Source organism: Rhincodon typus, chromosome 11, assembly GCF_021869965.1.
Source record: "Rhincodon typus isolate 14 chromosome 11, sRhiTyp1.1, whole genome shotgun sequence".
Taxonomy (NCBI): domain Eukaryota; kingdom Metazoa; phylum Chordata; class Chondrichthyes; order Orectolobiformes; family Rhincodontidae; genus Rhincodon; species Rhincodon typus.
Genome location: NC_063342.1, coordinates 2,516,287 through 2,539,705, shown reverse-complemented (window position 1 = coordinate 2,539,705; position 23,419 = coordinate 2,516,287).

The following is a 23,419-nucleotide window of genomic DNA, read 5'->3' as shown; positions in this document are numbered from 1 at the left end:
TTACATTTTGTTCCCTCATCCAAATCATGAATATATATTGTGAATAGCTAGAGTCTCAGCACCGATCTGCATTGCACCCACTAATTACTGTCTGCCAATTTGAAAAGGACCCATTAATTTCTACTCATTGTTTCCTCTCTGCCAACCAGTTTTCTATTCATCTCAATATACTTCCCCCAATCGCATGCGCTTTAATCTTGCATAATAATCTCTTATGCGGGACATGGTCAAATGCGTTCTGAAAGTCCAATGTACCACATCGACTGGCTCCCCCTTGTCAACTCTACTAGTTACATCTTCATAGAATTCCAACAGATCTGTCAAGCATGATTTGCCCTTCATAAATCCATGCTGATTGTCTGATCATGTCACTGCTTTTCAAATGCTCCACTATAAAGTCCTTGATAATGGATTTGAGAATTTTTCCCACTACCAATGTTAGGCTTACTAGTGTATAATTCCCTGTTTTCTCTCTACTTCCCTTTTTGAATATTGGAGTGACATTAGCTACCCTCTAATCTGCAGGGACTGCTGCTGAGTCTACAGAATCCTGGAAGATGACCACCAATGCATCCACTATTTCTAGAGCCACTTCCTTAAGTACTCTGGGATGTAGATTATCAGGCCCTGGGGATTTATCCACCTGCAATCGCCTCAATTTTCCCAGTACCATTTCCCTTCTAATATTGATCTCCCTCAATTCTTCCCTGTTATTAAATCTTACATTCTCCAACATTTCTGGTATTTGATTTGTATCCTCTTTTGTCAAGATAGAACGAAAGTATATACTTAGTTGCTCAGCCATTTCTTTGTCCCCATTATACATTTCCCCGTTTCTGTCTGTAGGGGACCTACATTTGTCTCCACCAATCTCTTTGTCTTCACATACCAGTAGAAACTCTTAGTGTCAGTCTTTCTGTTCCCTGCAAGCTTACTTTCGTAATGCAATTTCCCCTTCTTAATAAATCCCTTAGTCCCTCTTTGCTGAATTCTACACTGCTCCCAGTCCTCAGACATATCATTTTTCTTGGCCAATCTGTATGCTTCTTCCTTGGTTCGGATACTACCTCTAATTTCCTTTGTAAGCCATGGATTGGCTCTCTTACCCATTTTGCTTTAGTGCCATAAGACATTGCTCATAAGACAATCCCTCCTCTGCCATTTTCTTGTTTCTCAAACCTGTTCAACCAGATTCATTTTCTAAAGGATCTTACTCTTCCATTTCTTATATTTTTAAAGAAGATCTTATTGTCAGATTTAATATTTCTCATGAGTTTGCCCTTGTCGTTTATTTTCTGTTATCTTTTTCTCATCCTTTGCTGTATTCTGAATTTATCCCAGTCTTCGGGGCTGTGCCTGACTTTAGCTTCCTTATATGCTTTTTATTTTAACTTAATACTCGTCTTACTTGATACTTAATAGTCGTCAGATACTTGGAAAGGCACATGGAGGGTAGTAAAATGTAGGGTATGCAGAGTAGTTTGATCTTAGTAGGATAATAGGTTGGCACATTATCGTGGGCCGAAGGGCCTGTACTGTGCTGTACTGTTCTATGTTCTTAATAGTCTCCTGGACTTCCTTGGTTAGCCACGGTTGTTTTATCCCTTTCCTTGTTACTAGAATGTATTTTTTCCTCAGAGCAATGAATGACCTCATCAAATGTCTGCCACTGCTTGCTTACTGTCATTCCTAATTATCTGTCCAAACAGTTCACTTTAACCAAGTCTATCCGCATTTCATTGTATTTCCCTTTATTTAAGTTAGACACAGTAATTTCCAACCCAAGTTTCTCATTCTCAAACTAAATATTAAATTCTATCGTGTTATGATCACTACTTCCAATGGGATCATCTATCTGAGGTATTTTGTTAAATTTACCCCATTACCCATTCCCAGATCCAAGATAGCCTGCTCCCTCATTGGCTCCATGACATGCTATTCTTTGTTAGCCAAAGATTAGTCAGTTGCTAAATGTCTCTGTGATTATGTCAAGAAAATGTGTCTTTTTATTTAGCTGTAGTGAATCAACAATGATTGATATGTGATTTCTGAGAGCCACTTTTCAGGATTATATGTCCATTTTGAAAGACAAATTGACCTTTTATAAAACATATAGTACAATTACTTAGTTGTGACACTAACTAATTACTCTTGCGGAGAGCATCGTAGCCTCAGCATATTGCTTGTGGTGTTCCTCAGCAACATTTAAGGGCCAATTATCTTGAGGTGCTTCATCAATAACCATTGTTCCACTGTAATACCAAATTTGGCTGTTGTTCACTGGTTATTACAGTGTTCAGCTTTGGAAATATAGAAACTCGGAGCAGGAGTAGGCTGTTCAGCTTTTGAGCTGCTCCCTAGTCAACATGATTATGGTCGACCCTCTACTTTAATGCTGCTTGCAGCTATCTTTCCATACACCTTGATGCCTTCAATATCTAAAAAAAAATCAGTTTATTTCTTGCATATACTGTGACCCACCTCCGCAGCCTTCTGTTGTCGTGAATTCCACAGGTTAACCAACCTCTGAGTGAAAAAAACTTCCTCATCTCGGTTGTAATGGTTTACCCCATAAACTGAGACTGTGACCCCTGATTCTAGACTCCCCATTCAGGGGAAACATCCTCTCTGCATCTGGTCTGACTTGCCCTGTTAGAATTTTACATTTTCCATCAAATCCCCTCTCATTCTTCTGAACTTTATATTAAATACAGAGCCCGTTGAAACAATCTCTCCCCATATGGCAGTCGTGCCATCTGTGGGTATAATTCTTCAGGGAATAGAGAAGCTCAAATCTAATACTGAAATTATATATTTAGCAACTTGGCTTAGACTGATATGTAGTGTGTTCTTGTGTTCTTTATTCTTTTATGAAATGTGGGCATCACTGGCAAGGCCAGCATTTACTTTTTGACACTCATTGTCTTTGAACTGAGTGGCTTGCTAGGCTATTTCAGAGGGCATTTAAGAGTCAGCCTCATTACTGTGGTCTGGAGTCATTTGTAGTTACACCAGATAAGGATGTATGATTTTTCTATCTGAAAGAAATCTTTGAACCAGATAGTTTTTACAACAGCAGTGATAATTGTCATGGTCACGATCACTGATACTAGCTTTATTCATTGAGTATAAATTCACCAGCTGCCATGGTGGAATTTAAATTCTTGTCTCCATAGCATTAGCCTCAGCCTGTCCTTTCAGATGGTTCAGGTCCTGGCATGCTGGTGATGGAGTAAGTGCACATTTGAAATAGTAGATAGGCTGCCAATTGAGTAGACTGCTTTGTCGGGATGGTGTCAAACTTCATTTTTTTTATTCATTGGAAAGGGTGCAGAGGAAATTTACCAGGATGTTGCCTGGTATGGAGGGAAGGTCTTATGAGGAAAGGCTGAGGGACTTGAGGCTGTTTTTGTTAGAGAGAAGAAGGTTAAGAGGTGACTTAATAGAGACATACAAGATGATCAGAGGATTAGATAGGGTGGACAGTGGGAGCCTTTTTCCTTGGATGGTGGTGGCTAGCACGAGGGGACATAGCTTTAAATTGAGGGGTGATAGATACAGGACAGATGTCAGAGGTAGGTTCTTTACTCAGAGAGTAGTAAGGGCATGGAATGCCCTGCCTGCAAAAGTAGTAGACTCGCCAACTTTAAGGGCATTTAAATGGTCACTGGATAAACATATGGATGGTAATGGAATAGTTTAGGTTAGATGGGCTTCAGGTTGGTTTCACAGGTCGGCGCAACATCGAGGGCCGAAGGGCCTGTACTGCGCTGTAATGTTCTATGTTCTATAACATGATGGGTATAAGAGTCGCATGCCAAACATCTAATGAAAGTAATAAGTAATCCAAAAGTGTACAAACTAATTAAGGTAGAGAGATCATGTCAATTTACCAAGGTGATGGTGTGAAAACAGGACAGTAAGGAAGATTTTACAGATACAGAACAGTGTGGTGGGGTCACATGTAGTGCAGCATGAACCTAAGATCACAGTTGAGGCCATCTTCATGGGTATGGAACTTGGCTATCAGTTTCTGCTCAACGATTTTGCTTTGTTATGTATTTCAAAGGCCGTCTTGGAGAATGCTTACCTGAAGATTGGAAGCTGAAGTGTTCCCCAACTGGGAGGGAACATTCCTGTCTGGCAATTGTTGTGCGGTGTCTATTCATCCATTGTCGTAGCATTTGCATGGTCTTGGAAATTTATCATGCCTCAGGGTATCCTTGCCTACAGTGTATGAAATAGACAACACTGGCCGAGTATCTGCCATGTACGTAGTGGGTGGTGTTTCCATGTGTCATTTTAGTATCCATGTCGATGATCTTACATGTCTTGCAGAGGTTGCCATGGCAGGATTGTGTGGTGTTGTGGTCAATGTTGTCCTGAAGGCAGGATAGTTTGCTGCAAACTATGGCCTGTTTAAGGTTTGGCAGTTCTTTGAAGGCGAGAAGTCGAGGCGTAGGGATGATCTTGGCACGATGTTCGTTGTCATCCATGACATGTTGAAGGATGGAAAGAACACGGCATAGTCTCTCCACTCTGGGGAAGTACTGGATGATGAAAGGTACCCTATTGGTCATATTCTGTGTCTGTCTTCTGAGGAGATCGTTGAGGTTTTCCGCCGTGCATGTCGGAACTGGCGATCGATGATTGGGGCATTGTACCCAGTTTTATGAGGGCTTCCTTCTAAATCTTTAGGTATCCGTTGTGTTCCTCCTCACTGAGTGGATTCTGTGTATGCACAGGTCTTGTCCATAGGGGATGGCTTCTTTAATATGTTTAGGGTGGAAGCGAGAAAAGTGCAGCATCATGAGGTTATCCATGGGTTTGCGGTAGTTTGAGGTACTGAAGTGTCACTACTTGATGAAGATGCGTGTGTCCAAGAATGAGACTGATTCTGAAGAGTAGTCCATGGTAGGTCTGGTGGGATGAAACTTGTTGATATTGCAATGTAGTCATTTCAGTGATTCCAAAGGAAGAAAATTTTGTCAATGTATCTGCTGTTTAGCATTGGTTGGAGGTCCTGCATAGCGAAGAAATCTTGTTCAAACTTGTGCGTGAAAATGTCAGCACATTGTGATGCAAATTTGGTCCCCATGGCTGTTTTGAGTGTCTGGATAAAGAACTGGTTATCGAAGGTGATATCATAAAATAGAATATCATAGAATCACTACAGTGTGGAAACAGGCCCTTCAGCCCAACAAGTCCACACTGACCCTCACAGCATTCCACCCAGACCCATTCCCCTATGGCCCACCTAATCTACACATCCCTGAACACTATGGGCAATTTAGCACAGCCAATCTACCTCACCTGCACATCTTTGGACTGTGGGAAGAAACTGGAGCACCCAGAGGAAACCCACGCAGACATGGGGAGAATGTGCAAACTGCACACAGATAGTCATCTGAGGGTGGAATTGAACCCAGGACCCTGGCGCTGTGAGGCAGCAGTGCTAACCACTGAGCAGCCATACCACCCCATGAAGATGTTGTGGTCAAGGATGAAGTGGATAAGATGTAGGATGGCATCGAGAAATTGGTGGTTGTTGGTATTGAGTACTGAGGCTGTTGCAGCGATGCTGTTGTCATGGGGCATGCTGGTTAAAGTGCTGAAATGTCCATTGTGACGAGGAATGTTCCTGGTTTGACTGGTCCCTGGTTGCTTAGTTTATGTAAGAAATCTACAGGTAAATATCAGAATCTGGGGGTTCCTTTTACAATGGGTTTCAAGATGCCCTCTCCATAGCCAGAGACGTTCTCACACTGAGTCCCATTGCCTGATATGATGGGACATCCAGGTGTGTTGGCTCTTTGTATCTTTGGAAGGCAGTAGAACTCGCCTACACGAGAAGTACATGGGATGGGAGTGCATAGGTTAATCTGAAGGTCTGGATCAAAGGTTTTGATCAGTTGACGGGTGTGTTCTTTGGTCAGATTGGCAGGTAGTTTTCTGTAGTATTCCTGGTTGTTCAGTTGTCGGTATGCTTCTTTGCAGTAGACCATTCTATTCTGTATGACAATGGCTGCTCCTTTGTATGCTGGTTTGATGATAGTGTTGCAATTGGTGTTGAGAGCATGGATGGTGTTGCATTGTGTTTGTGTGACGTTCTGTGTCATCTTGTGCGTGCAGCTGATTAACACATCTCCTGAAGGCTTTAACATACATGTTGAGCCTAGGGCAGCAGTCTTTTGGAGGGGCTCAATTTGACTCTTTCTTTAGTCGCTGCATCACAGATCTCTCTGTCGACTGTTCCAGTTCATTGGTTGTCTCATTGGGTTCGCTGCTGACATCTCAGGATTTGTGGAAGAATTCCCGGAGCCTCATTCGCCTTTTGAATTCCTCTGTGTCTGCCGCCAGACCAACGGGTTAGTGGGGCAGAAATTGAGCCACTGGCTGAAAACTTTGATTTTGTCGGTTGAAGGCTGAGGTCAGACAAATGGATGATGGATTTCCCTGTAATGGTACCGGTTTCGACTGTGGTACCAGGGGAGGCTTGGTTATTGTTGGTGGTGATACCAAGTTTTTCCAGTTTCTTGTTCTTGAAGTGCATGTAGGTGGTGTAGTTCCATTGCCTCGTCTGCTTGGCAGTGTCTCATAGCTGGTCTGCTGTATACTGAGCGCAAGCTGAGAATATGGACTCTATCTCGATTTCAAGGTTGCACCGCTTGCTGTAGAGTTGGTATATGAGATGATTGAGGAGTGTGCGAGGACAGAGTCTCTCAGCATAGTCTCTGTTGCAGGTTGACTTGAGTGGATTCGTGATCTGTAGTCCTTTTGGGATTTTCCCTGCTATCTTGCATCTCTGCAGAAACTTGATGTCTGTGTCGATATGCACGATCTTCTTGGAGATCCTCTCCACTTTGGGCCAGTGGTTTGTGGTGTCAATGGTAACCATGATATGGAGGTGCCAGTCTTGGACTGTGGTGGAGAAAGTCAGAAGTCACACAACACCAGGTTATAGTCCAACAGGCTTATTTGAAATCACAAGCTTTTGGAGTGTAGCCCCTTCATCAGGTGAAGTGAGGGAGAAGCACACAGAACACAGAATTCATGGGCAGAGAGATCCAATGATCATACAAATGGTCGAATAATAACCCTGTACAGGTGATAGCCAAGTTCTGTACCCATGAAGACAGCCTCAACTGTGATCTTGGGTTCATGTTGCGCTACATATGACCCCACACCACTGTTCTGTAGCTGTAAAATCTTCCTTACTGTCCTGTTTTCACACCATCACCTTGATAAATTATTATGATCTCTCTACCTTAATTAGTTTGTACAGTTTTGGATTGCTTATTACTTTAGTTGGACCCTCAGAATGCAACTCTTATACCCATCATGTTATTCTAGTCATTTGATTTGTCTCCAGCATGGTGGCTCAGTGGTTAGCACTGCTGCCTCATAGCACCAGGGGCCTGGGTTCAATTCCAACCTTGGGTAACTGTCTTAATGGAGTTTGTACATTCTCCTCGTGTCTGTGTGGGTTTCCTCCCACAGTCCAAAGATGTCCAGGCTAGGTGGGTTGGCCATGCTAAATTGTCCATAGTGTTCAGGGATATGTAGATTAGGTGGGTTGTAGGGGAATGATGCTGTGTGGGTCAGTGTGGACTTGTTGGGCTGAAGGGCCTGTTTCCACATTGTAGGGATACTAAGAAAATTTCCAAGTTTTTGTCATTATCTCACTGCCTCATTTAATTGGATTATAGGTCATCCCTTCGCTTGTTATTCAGCTGTTGACACTTTACTCACACCATCTAACACTTCTGATCATGTGCAGAGACTTATTATTGGACAGTCCACTCACACCATTTATATGATCTTTTGATCTCCCTGCCCATAAATTCTGTGCTCTATGTGCTTTTCTCTCACTTCACCTGACGAAGGGGCTACGCTCCGAAAACTTGCGATTTCAAATAATCCTGTTGGACTATAACGTGACTTATGACTCTGCCCACCCCAGTCCAACACTGGCACCTCCACATCACAAGTCTTCCGGATATACCCACCTTGAAGAAATTCTGCTCCTCTCCCCAGCAGGATTCCTGATGAAGAGCTGTCAGACTTTAAACGTTAACTCTGCTTTCTTCCCACAGATAGAGTCATAGAATCATACAGAATGGAAGTAGAACGTTTGCTCCCACAATCCATGCCAAAATTAATCCTAAACTAAAGTAGTCCCACCTGTCTGCTCATGGCCATATCCCTCCGAACATTTCCTATTCATGTATTTATTCAAATGTTTTTTAAACATTGTAATTGTACCTGCATCTACCACTTCCTCAGGAAGTTCATTCCACACGCTGCCAGACCTGCTGAGTTTCATCAACAATTCCTGTTTTTTTTAAAGGACAGGATATCAGGTTTATAAGAACATGTTGTCATTCTTTATTGCTATTATTTCAAATTCTTGGGACTTCCCTGCATCAGCATTGTGGGAGTACTTTCATGAGACATACTGCAGTGGTTCAAGAAGACCCACTATCTCCTGTTGATGGGCAATTAGGCATGGCTTCATGACTAACTAAGCAATCTTGCCAGAAAAGCCTACAATTCACAAATGAAAACACAACTTATACGGCAAACATGGTGAGGATGTCAGTTTTCTTTCCAAAAGAATATTATTAAAACAGTTAGAAAAACCAGTGCTGCTGGATGTCTACCAGCCAAAACTCATGGTAAGGAACACCAAAATCAGTCATAGCTTGGTATCTACAAATAAAGTGCACTTTGGCAGGGCTGTTCTTGTTCAACATTGTCGGAGACAAACAAAAAAGATACACAATGATCTGTTGTGTTGAAGCAATGTTGATATTCTTGTTCAAATTTGAAGCGACTTTTGTTTGTATAATCATACTGATAAGTTTCTCCTGCCAGGTACTGCATATTTTCGAACTGTGTTTAACAGAACTTTTGGGACTCCATGGAATTTTCAGGTCCTTTTGGAACAATCATAGACATTAAACTCCATGTTATTTTGTTGTTGGGTGTCTCTGTACTGCCCATTTGGGTTTTAGCATATCCCTGTGCTTTTAATTCACTAATTCAGATGAGGGGATTACATTGGGCTATCCCAGATATTTAAATCAACATTTAAGAATTACAGCAAATTCTAAAGGGATTTGCTCCAAACTTAATTTAATAATAAATGTGCCCTCAAGCAGTGGAGGAGTTTCCAAAAAAAACGCATACTATCAAATGGCTTGCAGAGATCTTTACACAATTCACTACACTTAATATGCTATCTTTGTCAGCACTTATTCATACTCAAGGTTTACTCTGCACTGTCTTATGAAGTTTATGACCTTACACATCCATGCTGTAATTTTTCATTGTAATGTGGATATATGATAATACTCAAAGGAGTTACACAGAAACACAAACGATCATGTCAAAGATGCAATGGCCTCATTTGCTACCTCGTCTGCCAGCATCAAATCTTCGTATTAGTGCGCAGTTCTGGACAGCCTAATTATTTAACCTCGCTTGCGCAACTGGAAGCTGACGGGTTTGGAGTTGGCCATTCATTTTGTACCTGGTCCGACTGAAGTCAGTGCAAAAAAAATTCTAATAAAATTAGGAGCAATTGCCCACAAAGCTAAATATTGTCCCGGATCTTGCAATCCTAATAACAGCAAACACCGAGGCGTCCGACGCTGCCGAAACTTTTGGGAAACTCAATCACACGTGAATCTGAAGTTTGTGCTCCCCACGACCTGCTAGGACCTGTTACTATGAAAAGTTGAGTAAATTGACTTGTACTTACCCCACTACTTTCATCATACGGGCATCACCAGCAGAGATAGAACTTGCCCAGAAGCATAGCTTTAAATAAGCAGGAGTATCAAAAAATCCCCGACACGTCCTGCGCCGCACCTCAATCCCAGATTTCACTGTCACCACCCCGCCCCCCACCATCTCCTAAATTGCAGACATGAAAATATTGTTGTAATTGTAGATATCAGAGAGCCTGATGGAAATACTCGACCAGCTAACGTGGACTTAATCAATCATACTAGCCTTAATCACATTGCGCTGTATTTGTCCAGGATGTATTTTTTTTAAAGAGTACGGAAAACTCTCAGAAATCAAATGTTTGGAAGATTAATCATGTTACACAGATATTGCGCGCACACCTTTTCTTAAACGTTATATTGTATTCTCCCGTGGAATGTGGGCATCGCTGCCTGGCCTGCACTTATTGCCCGTCAAAAAAAATACAAGTGCAGATGCGGGAGATTAGATACAAAAAAATAAATTGCTGCGAAAACTCAGCAGATCTGGCGGCATCTATGGAGAAATCAGAGTTAACATTTTCGGCCCAGTGACCCTTCTTCAGAACTGATTGTAGCTACGAAAAGGTTGATATATGTGCAGAAGATCCGGAGTGGGTGTTGATGGGGAGGAGGAAATGAAGTCCCCAGAGACGGACAGATAAATAGATAAACGTCAGCCTGGGGAATGAGTAGCTGCTACCTGGAACCATTAGTAGCTGACAGTGAGATGTTTATGGTAGTAATCCATACAATGGCGAGGCCTGGTGTGTGGGGTTGAGGTAACCACATGCAGAAGGTACTCAGGTCCTAAAATTGTTGAATTTAATATTGAGTTCTGAAGGCTGCAGGGCGCCCAAGGTGAAAGTGAGATGCTGTACTTCCAGCTTGCACTCAGTTTTGCTGGAGCACTGCAGTAACCCCCAGACAGAGATGTTTGCCAGGGAACACAGTAGTGTACTGAAGTGGCAGGCAACAGAAAGCTCAAGGTCATTTTGCAGACAGAACATAGGCATTTTGCAAAGTAGAGGAGACCACATTGTGAGCAGTGAATACAATAAACAGGATAGATTGAATTTCAGGTAAACCACTCCTTCACCCGGAAGGGGTGTTTGGGGCCTTGGATAGGGAGGAGCGATTTTCTGTGCTTGCATGGGAAGGTGCCGTAGAGGTAGGGGAAAGTGTTGGGAGTGGAGGAGGAGTGGACCAGGATGTGCCAGAGGGAATGGTCCTTGGGGAAGGCTGACAATGGAGGGGAGAGGAATCTGTGTCTAATAGTGGCATCCTGCTGGAGATGGCACATATGGTGGCTAATGATTCTTTGGTTGTGAATGCCAGTGGGGTAAATGAGGACCAGGTGTCCCGATTGCTCTTGTTGGAAGGAAGAGCAGGGGTGAGGGCTAAATTGCAGGAGATGTGTTGTAAATGGCTGAGGGCCTGTCAACTATGGTGGTTGGGAACCCTCAGTTAAGGGAGAAGGTGAAGATTTGGGAAGCACTCTTGTGGAAACTGGTTTCATTGGAACAGATGTGCGAGTTTGGCAGAAGGGTGGAACTCTGAATAAGAGAGGGGCCATCGAGAAGTCAAGATAAAACACATTAACCATCAAGAGCAAGTTTACTATTCAGGTTAAACAGGGGCACAGTAAAGGGAGGGAAAAGACTTCTGGTTTAAAGTGCATTTCTTTCAACGCATGAGGCCTGACTGGCAAGGCAGATGTGCTCAAAGCACGATTGGCTCTAGGGACTGTGATATTATAGCCATAACAGAAACATGGCTGAGAGAAGGGCAAAATACAGAAGCTACAGGTGTGACAGAAGTATATGTAAGCGAGGAGGGGTAATTGCCCTTTTGCTAAGGGAGGACAGGTCATCAAATGAGGCCATATGGTTAGAACTTAGAAACAAGAAGAGGATGGTAACGCTGTTTGGATTGTATTATAGACCCCCAAATAACCAGCAGGTACTCGAGGAGCAGATGCAGAGAGAGATTGCAGATACCTGTAGGAACAACAGAGTAGTATTGACTGGGCTGCCCAGAGTGTAAAAAGCCCAGACTGGCTGGAATTTGTCAAGTGTGTCCAAGAAAGCTTCCTCAATCAATATGTAGACAGCCATACTTGGAAGGGTGCAACACTGGACCTCCTCTCAGGAAACAAGGTCGGGCAAGTGACTGAAGTATCAGTCAGACAGCACTTTGGGTCCAGTGTCCATAACTCCCTTAGTTTTTAACATAGTTATGGAAAAAGATAGGACAAGTCTACAGATTAGGGTGCTTAACTGGAGCAAGGCCAATTTTGGGGCCATTAAGCAGTATCGAGCAGAGGTCAATTGGCTGACTCTGTTTGAAGGAAAAGGAACAACTGGTAAATGGGAGGCTTTCAAAACTGTGATATCAAGAGTCCAGGGAAAGTATGTCCATGTTAGGGTGAAGGGAAAAGCTGGCAGGGATCCTGGCTGATGAGAGATATTGAGGATCTGGTATGGAAAAGAAGAAAACATACATTGGGTTTAAGTTATCTGTCTCAAGTGAATCCCAAGATGACTATTAAAAGTGGAGGAGAACACTTGAGAGGGAAATCACAAAAGCAAAAAAGAAGGTATAACATGGATCTAGCAGAAAAGGTTAAAGATAATCCCAAAAGGTTCTATAGCGATATTAAGCTATCAACTTGATATAGCTATATCAAGATCCCTCTGTAATTTTTGATAATCTTCCTCGCTATCAATGATACATCCTAATTTTGAATCATCCGCAAACTTACTAATCATGCCTTGTACATCCGCATCCAGATCATTTATGTAAATAACAAATAAGAAAGGTCCCAGCACCAACATCTGTGGCACACCACTAGTCACAGGTGGCTAGGGAGAGAAAAGATCAGCATGGCCATCTATATGTGGAGCCACAGGAGACAGGGTGACTTTTAATGAATATTTCTCCTCAGTGTTTACTGAGGAGAGAATCATGGATGCTAAGGAAATAGGGGAAACAAGTGGGGATGTTTTGGACTGCATGCATATTACCAGAGATGAGGTGTTTGCAGCCTTAGTTCGCAATAAGGTGGATAAATCTCCAGGGCCTACTCAAGTCCATCCTCGGACATTGTGGGAGGCTAAGGAAGAAATTGCAGAGGTCCTTGTAGAGATTTTTGCTTTATCTTTAGCCATGGGTGAAATTCCAGAAGACTGGAGGGTGGCTAATGTTGTTCCATTGTTTAAGAAAGGTAGCAAAGACAGGGCAGGGAACTACAGGCCAGTGAGCCTGACATCAGTGGTAGGCAAGTTATTGGAGAGGATACTGAGGGACAGGATCAATCAACATTTGGACACTCAAGGTCTGACTCGGGACAGTCAGCATGGATTTGCGAGCGGGAGGTCACATCTGACAGATCTTTTAGAGTTTTTCAAAGAGGTAACCAAGAAGATAGATGAGGGTAGAACTGTGGACATTGTCTATATGGACTTTAGTAAGGCCTTTGACAAGGTCCCACACGCCAGGCTAGTTCTGAAAGTTAGGACGCATGGGATCCAGGGAGAGCTAGCTAATTGGGTTCAAAATTGGCTGGATGGTAGGAAGCAGAGGGTAATGTTTGAAGGTTGTTTCTTGGACTGGAGGCCTGTGACTAGTGGTGTGCCACAGATGTTGGTGCTGGGACCTTTCTTATTTGTTATTTACATAAATGATCTGGATGCGAATGTACAAGGCATGATTAGTAAGTTTGCGGATGATTCAAAATTAGGATGTATCATTGATAGCGAGGAAAATTATCAAAAATTACAGAGGGATCTTGATCAGATGGGGAAGTGGGTTGAGGATTGGCAAATTCAATTCAAAAACAGGTAAGTGTGAGGTGTTGCACTTTGGATAGTCAAACCAAGGTGGACTTATACAGTAAATGGTAAGGTCCTGAGGACAGTAAATGATAAGGTCCGGAGGAGTTTTGTGAAACAGAGGGACCTAGGAGTACAAGTACATAGTTCATTGAAAGCGGTGTCACAGGTGGACAGGGTGATGAAGAAGGAATTTAGCATGCTGGCCTTCATCGGTCGAGGCATTGAGTATAGGAGTTGGGATATTCTGTTACAGTTGCATATGATGTTGGCGGGGGGTGGTGAGGCTGCACTTGGAGTATTGTGTACAGTTTCGGTCATCCTTTTATAGGAAAGTTATCGTTAAACTGGAAAGTGTGCAAAGAAGATTTACGAGGATGTTTCCAGGACTAATAGGCCTGAGTTATAGGGAGAGGTTGGCCAGGATAGGACTTTATTCCTTGGAACATAGGAGAATGAGGGGTGACCTTATTAAGGTGTATAAATTCATAAGGGGCATAGATAGGATGAATGCAAAAAGTCTTTTTCCCATGGATGGGGAAATTGAAAACTAGAGGGCATAGGTTTAAGGTGAGAGGGGAAAGTTTTAAGAAGGACCTGAGGGGCAACTTCTTCACGCAGAGAGTGGTCCGTATATGGAATGGGATGCCAGACAAAGTGGTTGAGGCAGGTACAATAGCAATGTTTAAAAAACATTTGGGTAGTAACATGGACGGGCAGTGTTTAGAGGGATATGGACCAAATGCGGATAATTGGAACTAGCTGAATGGGCACCATAATCAGTGTGGACCAGTTTTTGTGGAAGGGCCTGCTTCCATGCTGTATTACTCTGTGACTCTATGACTATGTGACAGAGATGGAGGAAAACTGAGAAAATGGAATTGTGTCTTTACAATAAGCAGGGTTCCAATGTTAATAGATTCCACAAGGGTACTTCTGAAATGTCCACCTGGTTTTGCATGACTGCAGCAATGAGTTATGAATCCAGCATTCTATTAGCCTTCTTGATTCTTTTCGACACCTGTTCATAGCATTTAAAGAGCGATGCACCTGAACCCCCAAATTGTGTTAGACATCCGCTGTATTAAACTTTGTGACTTCTAAAAAGTGGGAGTTTGATTTTATTGTCACATTTACTCAAGTAGTGAAATACAGGAAGACAGTGAAATGTGTACAAAGTCATCATTCTCTGGCACCATCTTAAAATACAAAATACAAAATCAGAATTAAAAAGAAGCAAGAGGAGAAAGGAAAGAAACAGAGCCAAAGACAATATAACAGTGTCAATATCTTTAAATCCTTATTCAAAAAGAAATGGAAAAAGTCCAGTTTTTAAAGTCTTTTCTCCCTGGCCTACCTCTGGCCTTGAGTTTCAGTCAGCAACAGATGGTCAAGGGAGGCAATGGCCTAGTGGTATTATTGCTGGGCTGTTAATCCAGAGATCTCAATAAAGTTCTGGGGACCTGAGTTCAAATCCTGCCATGGCAGATGGTGGAATTTGAATTCAATAAAAATATCTAGGATTAAGAATCTAATGATGATCATGAATTGATTGTCAGGAAAAACCCATCTGGAGCACTAATGTCTTAGGGAGGGAAACTGCCATCCTTACCTGTTCTGGCCTCCATGTGACTCCAGACTCACAGCAATGTGGTTGACTCTGGGCAATCAGGGATGGAGAATAAATGCTGCCTAGCCAGTGACGTCCTCATCCCATTAATGAATAAAAAAAAATTACTGTGGATCTGGAGTTACATGTAAACCAGCTAAGTATGGCAGTATCCTTCCCTAAAGGACAGAGTCAAGCAATCATACCACTATGCCATCACCTCCATCTCCCTGTAAAAATATTCTGATCTTTCCTTTTCCACTCTGAAATGGACAACCTCACTATAATAAAATCCATCTGCCTCAGCTTTGCCCATTCACCTAATCTATCAATATCCTGTTGTAATTTTATGCTGTCATCAACACTGGCTACAATTTTGCCCAATTTTGAGTTGTCAGCAAATTTATATATTTGACTACTTATGCCATTATCCAAATTGTTAATGAATATTGTGACAATTTGAGGCCCCAACACAGAAGACTGCTGGATACTATGAGTCACATCCTGCCAATTTGAGTACTTACTCATTATTCCAACTCTGTTTCCTGACAGTCAACAAATTTTCTATCCATACCGGTAATTTGCCTTCAATTCTGAGGGTTTCCACCTTAGCTAACAATTTCTTGTGTGGGACTGCCTCAAAAACCTTCTTGGAAGTCCATAAAAACAACATCCATTGACTTATCTCTGTCGAGGTCTTCAAAAAACTGAGGTTTGCCAGCCATGACCTACACTTCATGAATCAATGCTGACTTTCCCTGATTAAATGAAATTTTTTGAGGTGATCAGTTACCCGACTCCTTGATTGTAGCTTCCAACAATTTCCCCACAAGGGATGTCACTCTAGCTGATCTGTAATTCCCTGGTTCCCCTATTTAGAATGCAAAGTAACGTGAGCAATTTTCTAATCCAGAGGTACAACTCCTGAATTCAGGGAACTCTGAAAGATTATGATTAGGAGCATCAGCAATGTGCTGTACTACTTCCTTTAATGCTTGTGGATGGAAATAATCAGGTCTTGGGGATTTGTCATTGTTAAGTTCAATTAATTTCTTGATAACTTACTTAAGCAAATTTTATACAGACCCTGCCCCTAACTTCTGTTAATTCCTTTGGAACTTTGGGCAAGCTATCCTCCTGCTAAATAGTGAAGCAAAATAATTGATCAGCATGTCTGTCATTTCCCAACAGTCATTGACAATATCCCCACTCTCAGCCTTCAGCGGACCAAGAGGACTCATAACCAGCCACTGGTAAGCCAGAGGATTTGGAGAGTTTTAAAAACCAACAAAAGATAACCAAAAACATATAAAAATGGAGAAAATAAACTTTGAGGGTTAACTTCAAGTAATATTAACACAGGCACCAAGACCTTTTTTAAATATATAAAAAGAAAGAAGTCAAAGCGAACATAGGTCCTTCAGGGAATGAGGCTGGTGAAATAATAATGGAGAACCAGGTGGCAGTTGCTTGCAGAAGAACTTAAAGGAAAATTAATGGTTCTTTACTTGAATGCACATAGTATTCAAAACAAAGTAGATGACTCGACGGTACAAATACAGGTTAAAGGGTATGATATTATAGTTGTTACAGTCATAGTTACAAGATCAAAGTGAGGAAATAAATATTCAGGGGTATGTGACTTTCTGAAAGGACAGGCAAAATGGAAAGGGTGGGAGGTAGCGTTGTTGGTGCAGGATTGAATAAGTACAATAGCAAAAAATGATCTTGAACTGGAAGATGTACAATCCACATGGCTGGAGGTAAGAACTAAAAAAAGGAAGAAGACACTGGCAGGAGTAGTCAGCGTCCCTTTAAGAGAAATACTCATAATATCATCACTGTAACATAGCATGAGACCGGAGGGTATAAAGGTCTTATTTTTATCTGACTTTGCAATGTCTTTGGCATTGTCAAGAGCCACGCTACACCTTATTATTCAGAGGGTAATGAACAGTGTGAATAATTCAACTGCACTCTGCATTACTTACTGTGCACTTGAGAGTAAACAAAAGCACCCCGAGTACCTTCCAGACCTTGAAGTAGCACCCCACAGTTATCCTCAGGCTATTCACCAGACCATCTCTTAATTGGATGTGACCCAGTCCTTCCCATGGACCATCTTCTTGGGCTCATCACACTTTCTGATGGCTAGAGCAATGAGTGGATACCCAAGCATCACAGAAACCAGGTGTTCGAGATGGCAGCCAAAAGGAGTTAGAGAAGTGCTGAGAAGAGAAACGTTGAATGATTGCAATGGCTGACAGGACTGACCTTCAAATAAGTGCAAGGGTATTCCTCCAAAATTGGCATATCAGGAATTGTAATTAAATTCAGGACATGAGTGAGCCTGAGTCCTGCAGCGTTTGGGCGTGACTGGGTACAAGTGGCTACATCAAAGTTAAAGAAGCAATTTCAATCTAAGAAAATATTTCCCGGAGGTGAATCGCTTCAGGATGAGTCTTGGTGGATGATACAGGCAAGCAGCTCACTCCATGGTGTTATGGTATCGAAATGGTCAGTGTATATGGCTTGAGTGACGTGGAATCAAGTAGTGATGCAGAATCGTTGTGGACTTGTGTGTTGTGAATCCAGGCAGTACATCCATTGTGGGGAGGCCTACTCCTGCCTGGGTCTTATGACTCCTGAAACCCTAGCTGACCTAGGTCCCAATGTGGGTGATCCACCATAGATCCTAGATCCCTTGCAAGATATCCAGATATCTTAAAGGTATGCCGACTACCTCTGTCAGTATCTTCTTTTCCTTTTTGATTCTTACCTGCACCCATATGGATTCTACTCCTTCTGGTTCAAAATAATATTTTGCTGCACCACAGATAGGAAGATGAGAAGGTCTTTTTAAGCAAATGCTGGACCTCATTCCCACCCTTATCATTTGCCCAGATCAATAGTGCAAGAAGAAAATGCTGTCACTAATATAGACTTGAACATTCCAACCATCATGGTGGAATTGAATATTGTGATGATACAAATGCTTAGCAGTCACTATGTGCTATGTATATTTGTCAGGATGGCATGTGCAAGTAGGGAAGTGTATAATTGGATTTTTACCAGCAAGTTGCAATGGTGAGGGAGGACAGTTGCACTAGCCAAATGGTTTCTCACTGGGCAAAAGTGTGTCTGACAGAAAAAGTGCTGATGGGAAGGGAGATCAAACAGACAAAGCATTCATCAGCCAAGTAAAATTACAAGCTTCATTCCATGTACGTAATCTAAATCTTCTTTGTGTAACATTAATTCCTTTCATATTTATAATGACTTGATCCCAGTGAAATAAAGAGCCCTTACTTTATGATCTTTGAGTCTTGCATATGTTCAAATTTAATTTTATAATAGTTTGAAATATTATTGTAATCCTGTTTATTTGGTGAGACAAAATGCTTTTTTCAGTTGTAAATGTCGTACATTTTTGATTATTGAATGTTGCTCTCTAAAACAGACTGATTGTTCAATAATAAGAACATAATAATGTTTAGAGAAACAAAGGGCATTGAACCCATAAAGTCTGCTTAATTTAGGAACTAATGAGCCTAGAAATTGTTGTTCTCAGCATTATCTCACAAATGTATAACAAATTCATATGACATTCCTCCATTTGCTATTTTATTGGAGACATTTTACCATTCAAAATAAACATGTTAACATCTGCTTGGCTAATAGCAGAATAATGTGTTATTTTTAGCCACTTATGGTGGTGAAATATTCTAGGCCTTGTTAATATTCACAATAAGTAGTACATGCTACCTATTGCATTTAATGCTTTCTTTTTAAAATTCTGACAAGGAATGTGAGTATTGCTGGCTGGGCCAGCATTTATAGCCCATCCTTTGTTGCCCTTGAGAAGGTGGTGGTGAGCTACCTTCCACAACTGCTGCAGACCACTTGCTGTCGGTAGACCCACAGTGTTGTTAGGGAGGAATTTCGGCCTAGTGACACTGAAGGAACAGCAATATATTTCCAAGTCTGAATGGTTAGTAGCTTAGAAGGGAGAAGTAGGGACGCTACCATTGCACCACAAGAAAGACGGAGGTTGAGGAGGGACCTGATTGAGGTCTACAAAATCATAAGAGGTATAGACAGGGTGGATAGCAAGAAGCATTTTCCCAGAGTGGGGGCCTCAATTCCTAGGGGTCACGATTTCAAGATGAGAGGGGAAAAGTTTAAGGGAGATATGCATGGAAAGTTCTTTACGCAGAGGGTGGTGGGTGCCTGGAACGCGTTGCCAGCGGAGGTGGTAGAGGCGGGCACAATAGCATCATTTAAGAAGTATCTAGACAGATACATGAATGGGCAGGGAGCAGAGGGATGCAGATCCTTGGAAAATAGGTGACAGGTTTAGATAGAGGATCTGGATCGGCGCAGGCTTGGAGGGCCAAAGGGCCTGTTCCTGTGCTGTAATTTTCTTTGTTCTTTGTTCTTTGGTATCCCATCCTGATAAAGTGTGGGGAAATGGACAACTGGGGAATATGCTGGACCATGAGATTACTGATAGGCATGTACTCTTGTGAAAAGGAGGATGTAGGGGGAGGCAATGGCCGAGTGGTATTATCACCGGACTGTTAATCCAAAGACCCAGATAGCGTTCTGGGGGCCCAGGATTGAATGCCGCCACGGCAGATGGTGGAATTTGAATTCAATAAAAATATCTGGAAGTAAGAATCTAAGGATGACCATGAACCCATTATCGATTGTCAGGAAAAACCCATCTGGTTCACTAATGTCCTTTAGGGAAGGAAACGACCATCCTTACCCGGTCTGGCCTACATGTGCCTCCAGACCCACAGCAATGTTGTTGACCCTTAAATGCCCTCTGGGCAATAAATGCTGCCTGGTCAGCGACACCCTCATCCTGTGATTGAATAAAGGAAACAAAAACATGTTGGGGTGCATTTCCACAAACAAAATCTTTCTGAAGTGGCAATGTTTGCATACTATTCATCTGTGAGAGTTGAAGCTGACACTTTTTTTTCAAATGCTGCATTCATGTGTGCATTGTCACTGGGGATTGGTTCACTTCAGTCAGCAAATTGGAAATTGAACCAATATATTTTGCCCTCTGTAGCAGCGATGTTGCTACCCAAATTGAGATCTGTCAACTCAGCACAGATCAGGAATCAAACCTTGGTCCATCCTGGTCTGTTTGACTGTTTTATATCATGTGCATTTACTCATCAAATAATTCCCAGTAAATGATGAGCTCTATTTTTGATTCATTGCTCCATAACTTATTAGAATTCAGTTTTTTAAAGCTCTTCCTATGATATTTAATTTGCTTCAATCAAATTACTTGATTTAGAGGGGAGGCAGTGGCCCAGTGGTCTTCTCACTGGACTGTTAAATCAGAGATGTTCTGGGGATCCAGGTTTGAATCCCACCATGGCAGATGGTGCTATTTGAATTCAATTTTAAAAAAATCTGGAATTAAATGTCTAATGACTATGAATCCATTTCATAGAATCCCTACAGTGTGGAAATTGGCCCTTCAGCCCAACAAGTCCACACTCACCCTTGGAGCATCCCACCCAGACTCATCCACTTTAACCCACCTAAGCTACACATCCCTGAACACTATGGGCAATTGAGCATGGCCAATCCACCTAGCCTGCACATCTTTGAATTGTGGGAGGAAACCAGAGCACCCTGAGGAAACCCATGTAGACACGGGGAGAATGGGCAAACTCCACAAAGACAGTTGCCTGAGGGTGGAATTGAACCTGGGTCCCTGGTGCTGTGAGACAGCAGTGCTAACCACTGAGCCACGGTGTTGCCCCCCTATTTTTTAAACTTTAGCTGTTTCTCTTTCCACCGATACAGCTGGACCTTCATAGAATAAATTGTCATTGGGGGAAAATCCCATCTGGTTCACTAATGTCCTTTAGGGGAGGTAACTGTCACTCCAGACCCACAGCAATGTGGTTGACTCTTAACTGACCTCTGGGCAATAAATGCTGGCCCAGCCAGTGACACCCTCGTCATTTGAATGAATAATAAAAAAAATTCTTTTCAGGAGAAAACCTCGATTTTCAAGAGTTAAGTGTCATCTGTTTGGAAAATGTAAATCTTCAGAATTATTACTTTGGTTGAGGAGGTTGTGTGATAAGCCATTCAGTGCACTGTAATCATTGCAATGATTCTCCCTTTGCTAAAATTGAGAACTGCCATAAAGCATGTTACTAATTCTATGAAACAATTGCTGCTGTCTTACCAAATGTGTTTAAATTTTGAGTGTTACGGATGATAAAATAAGCTCCTGTCTGTGAAAATAAATGAAATGTTCTTTGTATATCCTACTGACAAAGCAAGGTGAGTTACAGTAAAACAAACAAGATTTTATAGAGATAGTAGGAACTGCAGATGCTGGAGAATTTATAGCTTTTGACAGAAAACATAGAAACATAGAAAATAGGAGGGCGAGTAGGCCATTTGGATGTTCAAGCCTGCTCCACCATTCAACAGGTTCATGGCTGAACTTACAACCCTGTTCTGCTTTCTCTGCAGAAAATATCATTATAAATAAGACTGACATAGTTCAGCTTTGCATCAGATGCAGTTTAATATGAAGGAATGTGAAGTACATTTGAGAATAAGAAAATGATACAGAGAAAAACTGAGCTAGCAAAACTTATCATGGACTGAAAGAATGAAGAGTTCTCAGAAGACACATACATAGATCTTTATAGGTGGAGTACATTTGAAGAAAAGCAAAATGATGTGATTGGTTGGCTCGCCGAGCTAGCTCGTTGTTCCGCAGACGTTCCACTACCCTGCTGGTAACATCATCAGTGCAGCCTCCGTCTACAACAACTGCTGCAAGAAAGATAAACTGGTTTTCTTCAGGTTTACTGTGAATTTTGGCTACAAAAAACAGAGAAACAATCCTGAGTTAGGGAAGAACTGTACACTTCTCTCTGTACACTGTCTGTAACTTGTTCCCAACTCCAAGCTGTTCAGTTATCTGAGAGCTAGTCACACAGTTATTGGCAGGCAATAAAGGTCCCTATCATTGATAACTGGTCACTCTTGCATAAACCAATCACCTTCTTGATGCCAGCAAGTGCTGCATCAAAGCACCCCTTCAACTCAAAATCATCTGCAACTCTACAATCACTCCTTGTTCAAACAATTTTTTTTTAATGATGCCTTCTATCAGTGCCAGGTTGCACGCTTTTCAAAATTGCGGCCACTCTTTCAAGTAATTTTTGAAACAGCTCTTTTCTTTTCAGTCCGCAGTGTTTGAAAACACAAAGCAAAACAAAATGTACCCATTGTTGCTTAACCTTGCCCTGGTGCCCAGACCAATCAGAATCCACTTGTCAACCAATCATCAGTCTTTGCTCACACAGTACTTGTTGCTCTTCCATTTAAGATTTAGTATTCTTGCAATTTTGTCCAAATGAGTGCAAGGCAAAAACTTCAAAAGCTTGTCTTTTTTTCATTAATGTGTAGTAGGTAGGGTAAGGATAAGGGCCACTAAGGATAGGCGAAGGCGTAGTGGTATTATCACTAGACTATTAATCCAGAAGCCCAGCTGATGTTCTAGGGACCCAGATTTGAATCCCACCATGGCAGATAGTGGAATTAGAATTCAAAAGACAAGTCTGGAATTAAGAATCTACTGATCACCATGAAATCATTGCTGATTGTCAGAAAAACGCAACTGGTTCACTAATTTCCTTCAGGGGACGAAATCTGCCACCCTCACCTGGTCTGACCTACATGTGACTCCAGACTCACAGCAACGTCGTTGACTCTCAACTGCCCTCTGAAATGGCCTAGAAAGCCAGTTGGTTGTACCAATCGCTACAAAAACTCAAAGAAAGGAAACTGGACGGATCACCTGGTGTTGACCTAGGCACCAGAAAAGGCAGCAGCACAAACAGCCCTGTTGACCATACAAAGTCCTCCTCAGTAACATCTGGGGGTTAGTGCCAAAATTGGGAGAGCTGTCTCACAGACTAGTCAAGCAATAGCCTGACATAGTCATACTCACAAAATCATACCTTACAAACAATGTCCCAGACACCACCATCACCATCCCTGGATATGTCCTGTCTCACCGGCAGGACAGACCCAGCAGAGGGGGCAGCACATTGGCATACAGTAAGGAGGGTGTTGCTCTAGGAGTCCTCAACATTGACTCCGGACCCCATGAAGTCTCATGGCTTCAAGTTAAACATGGGCAA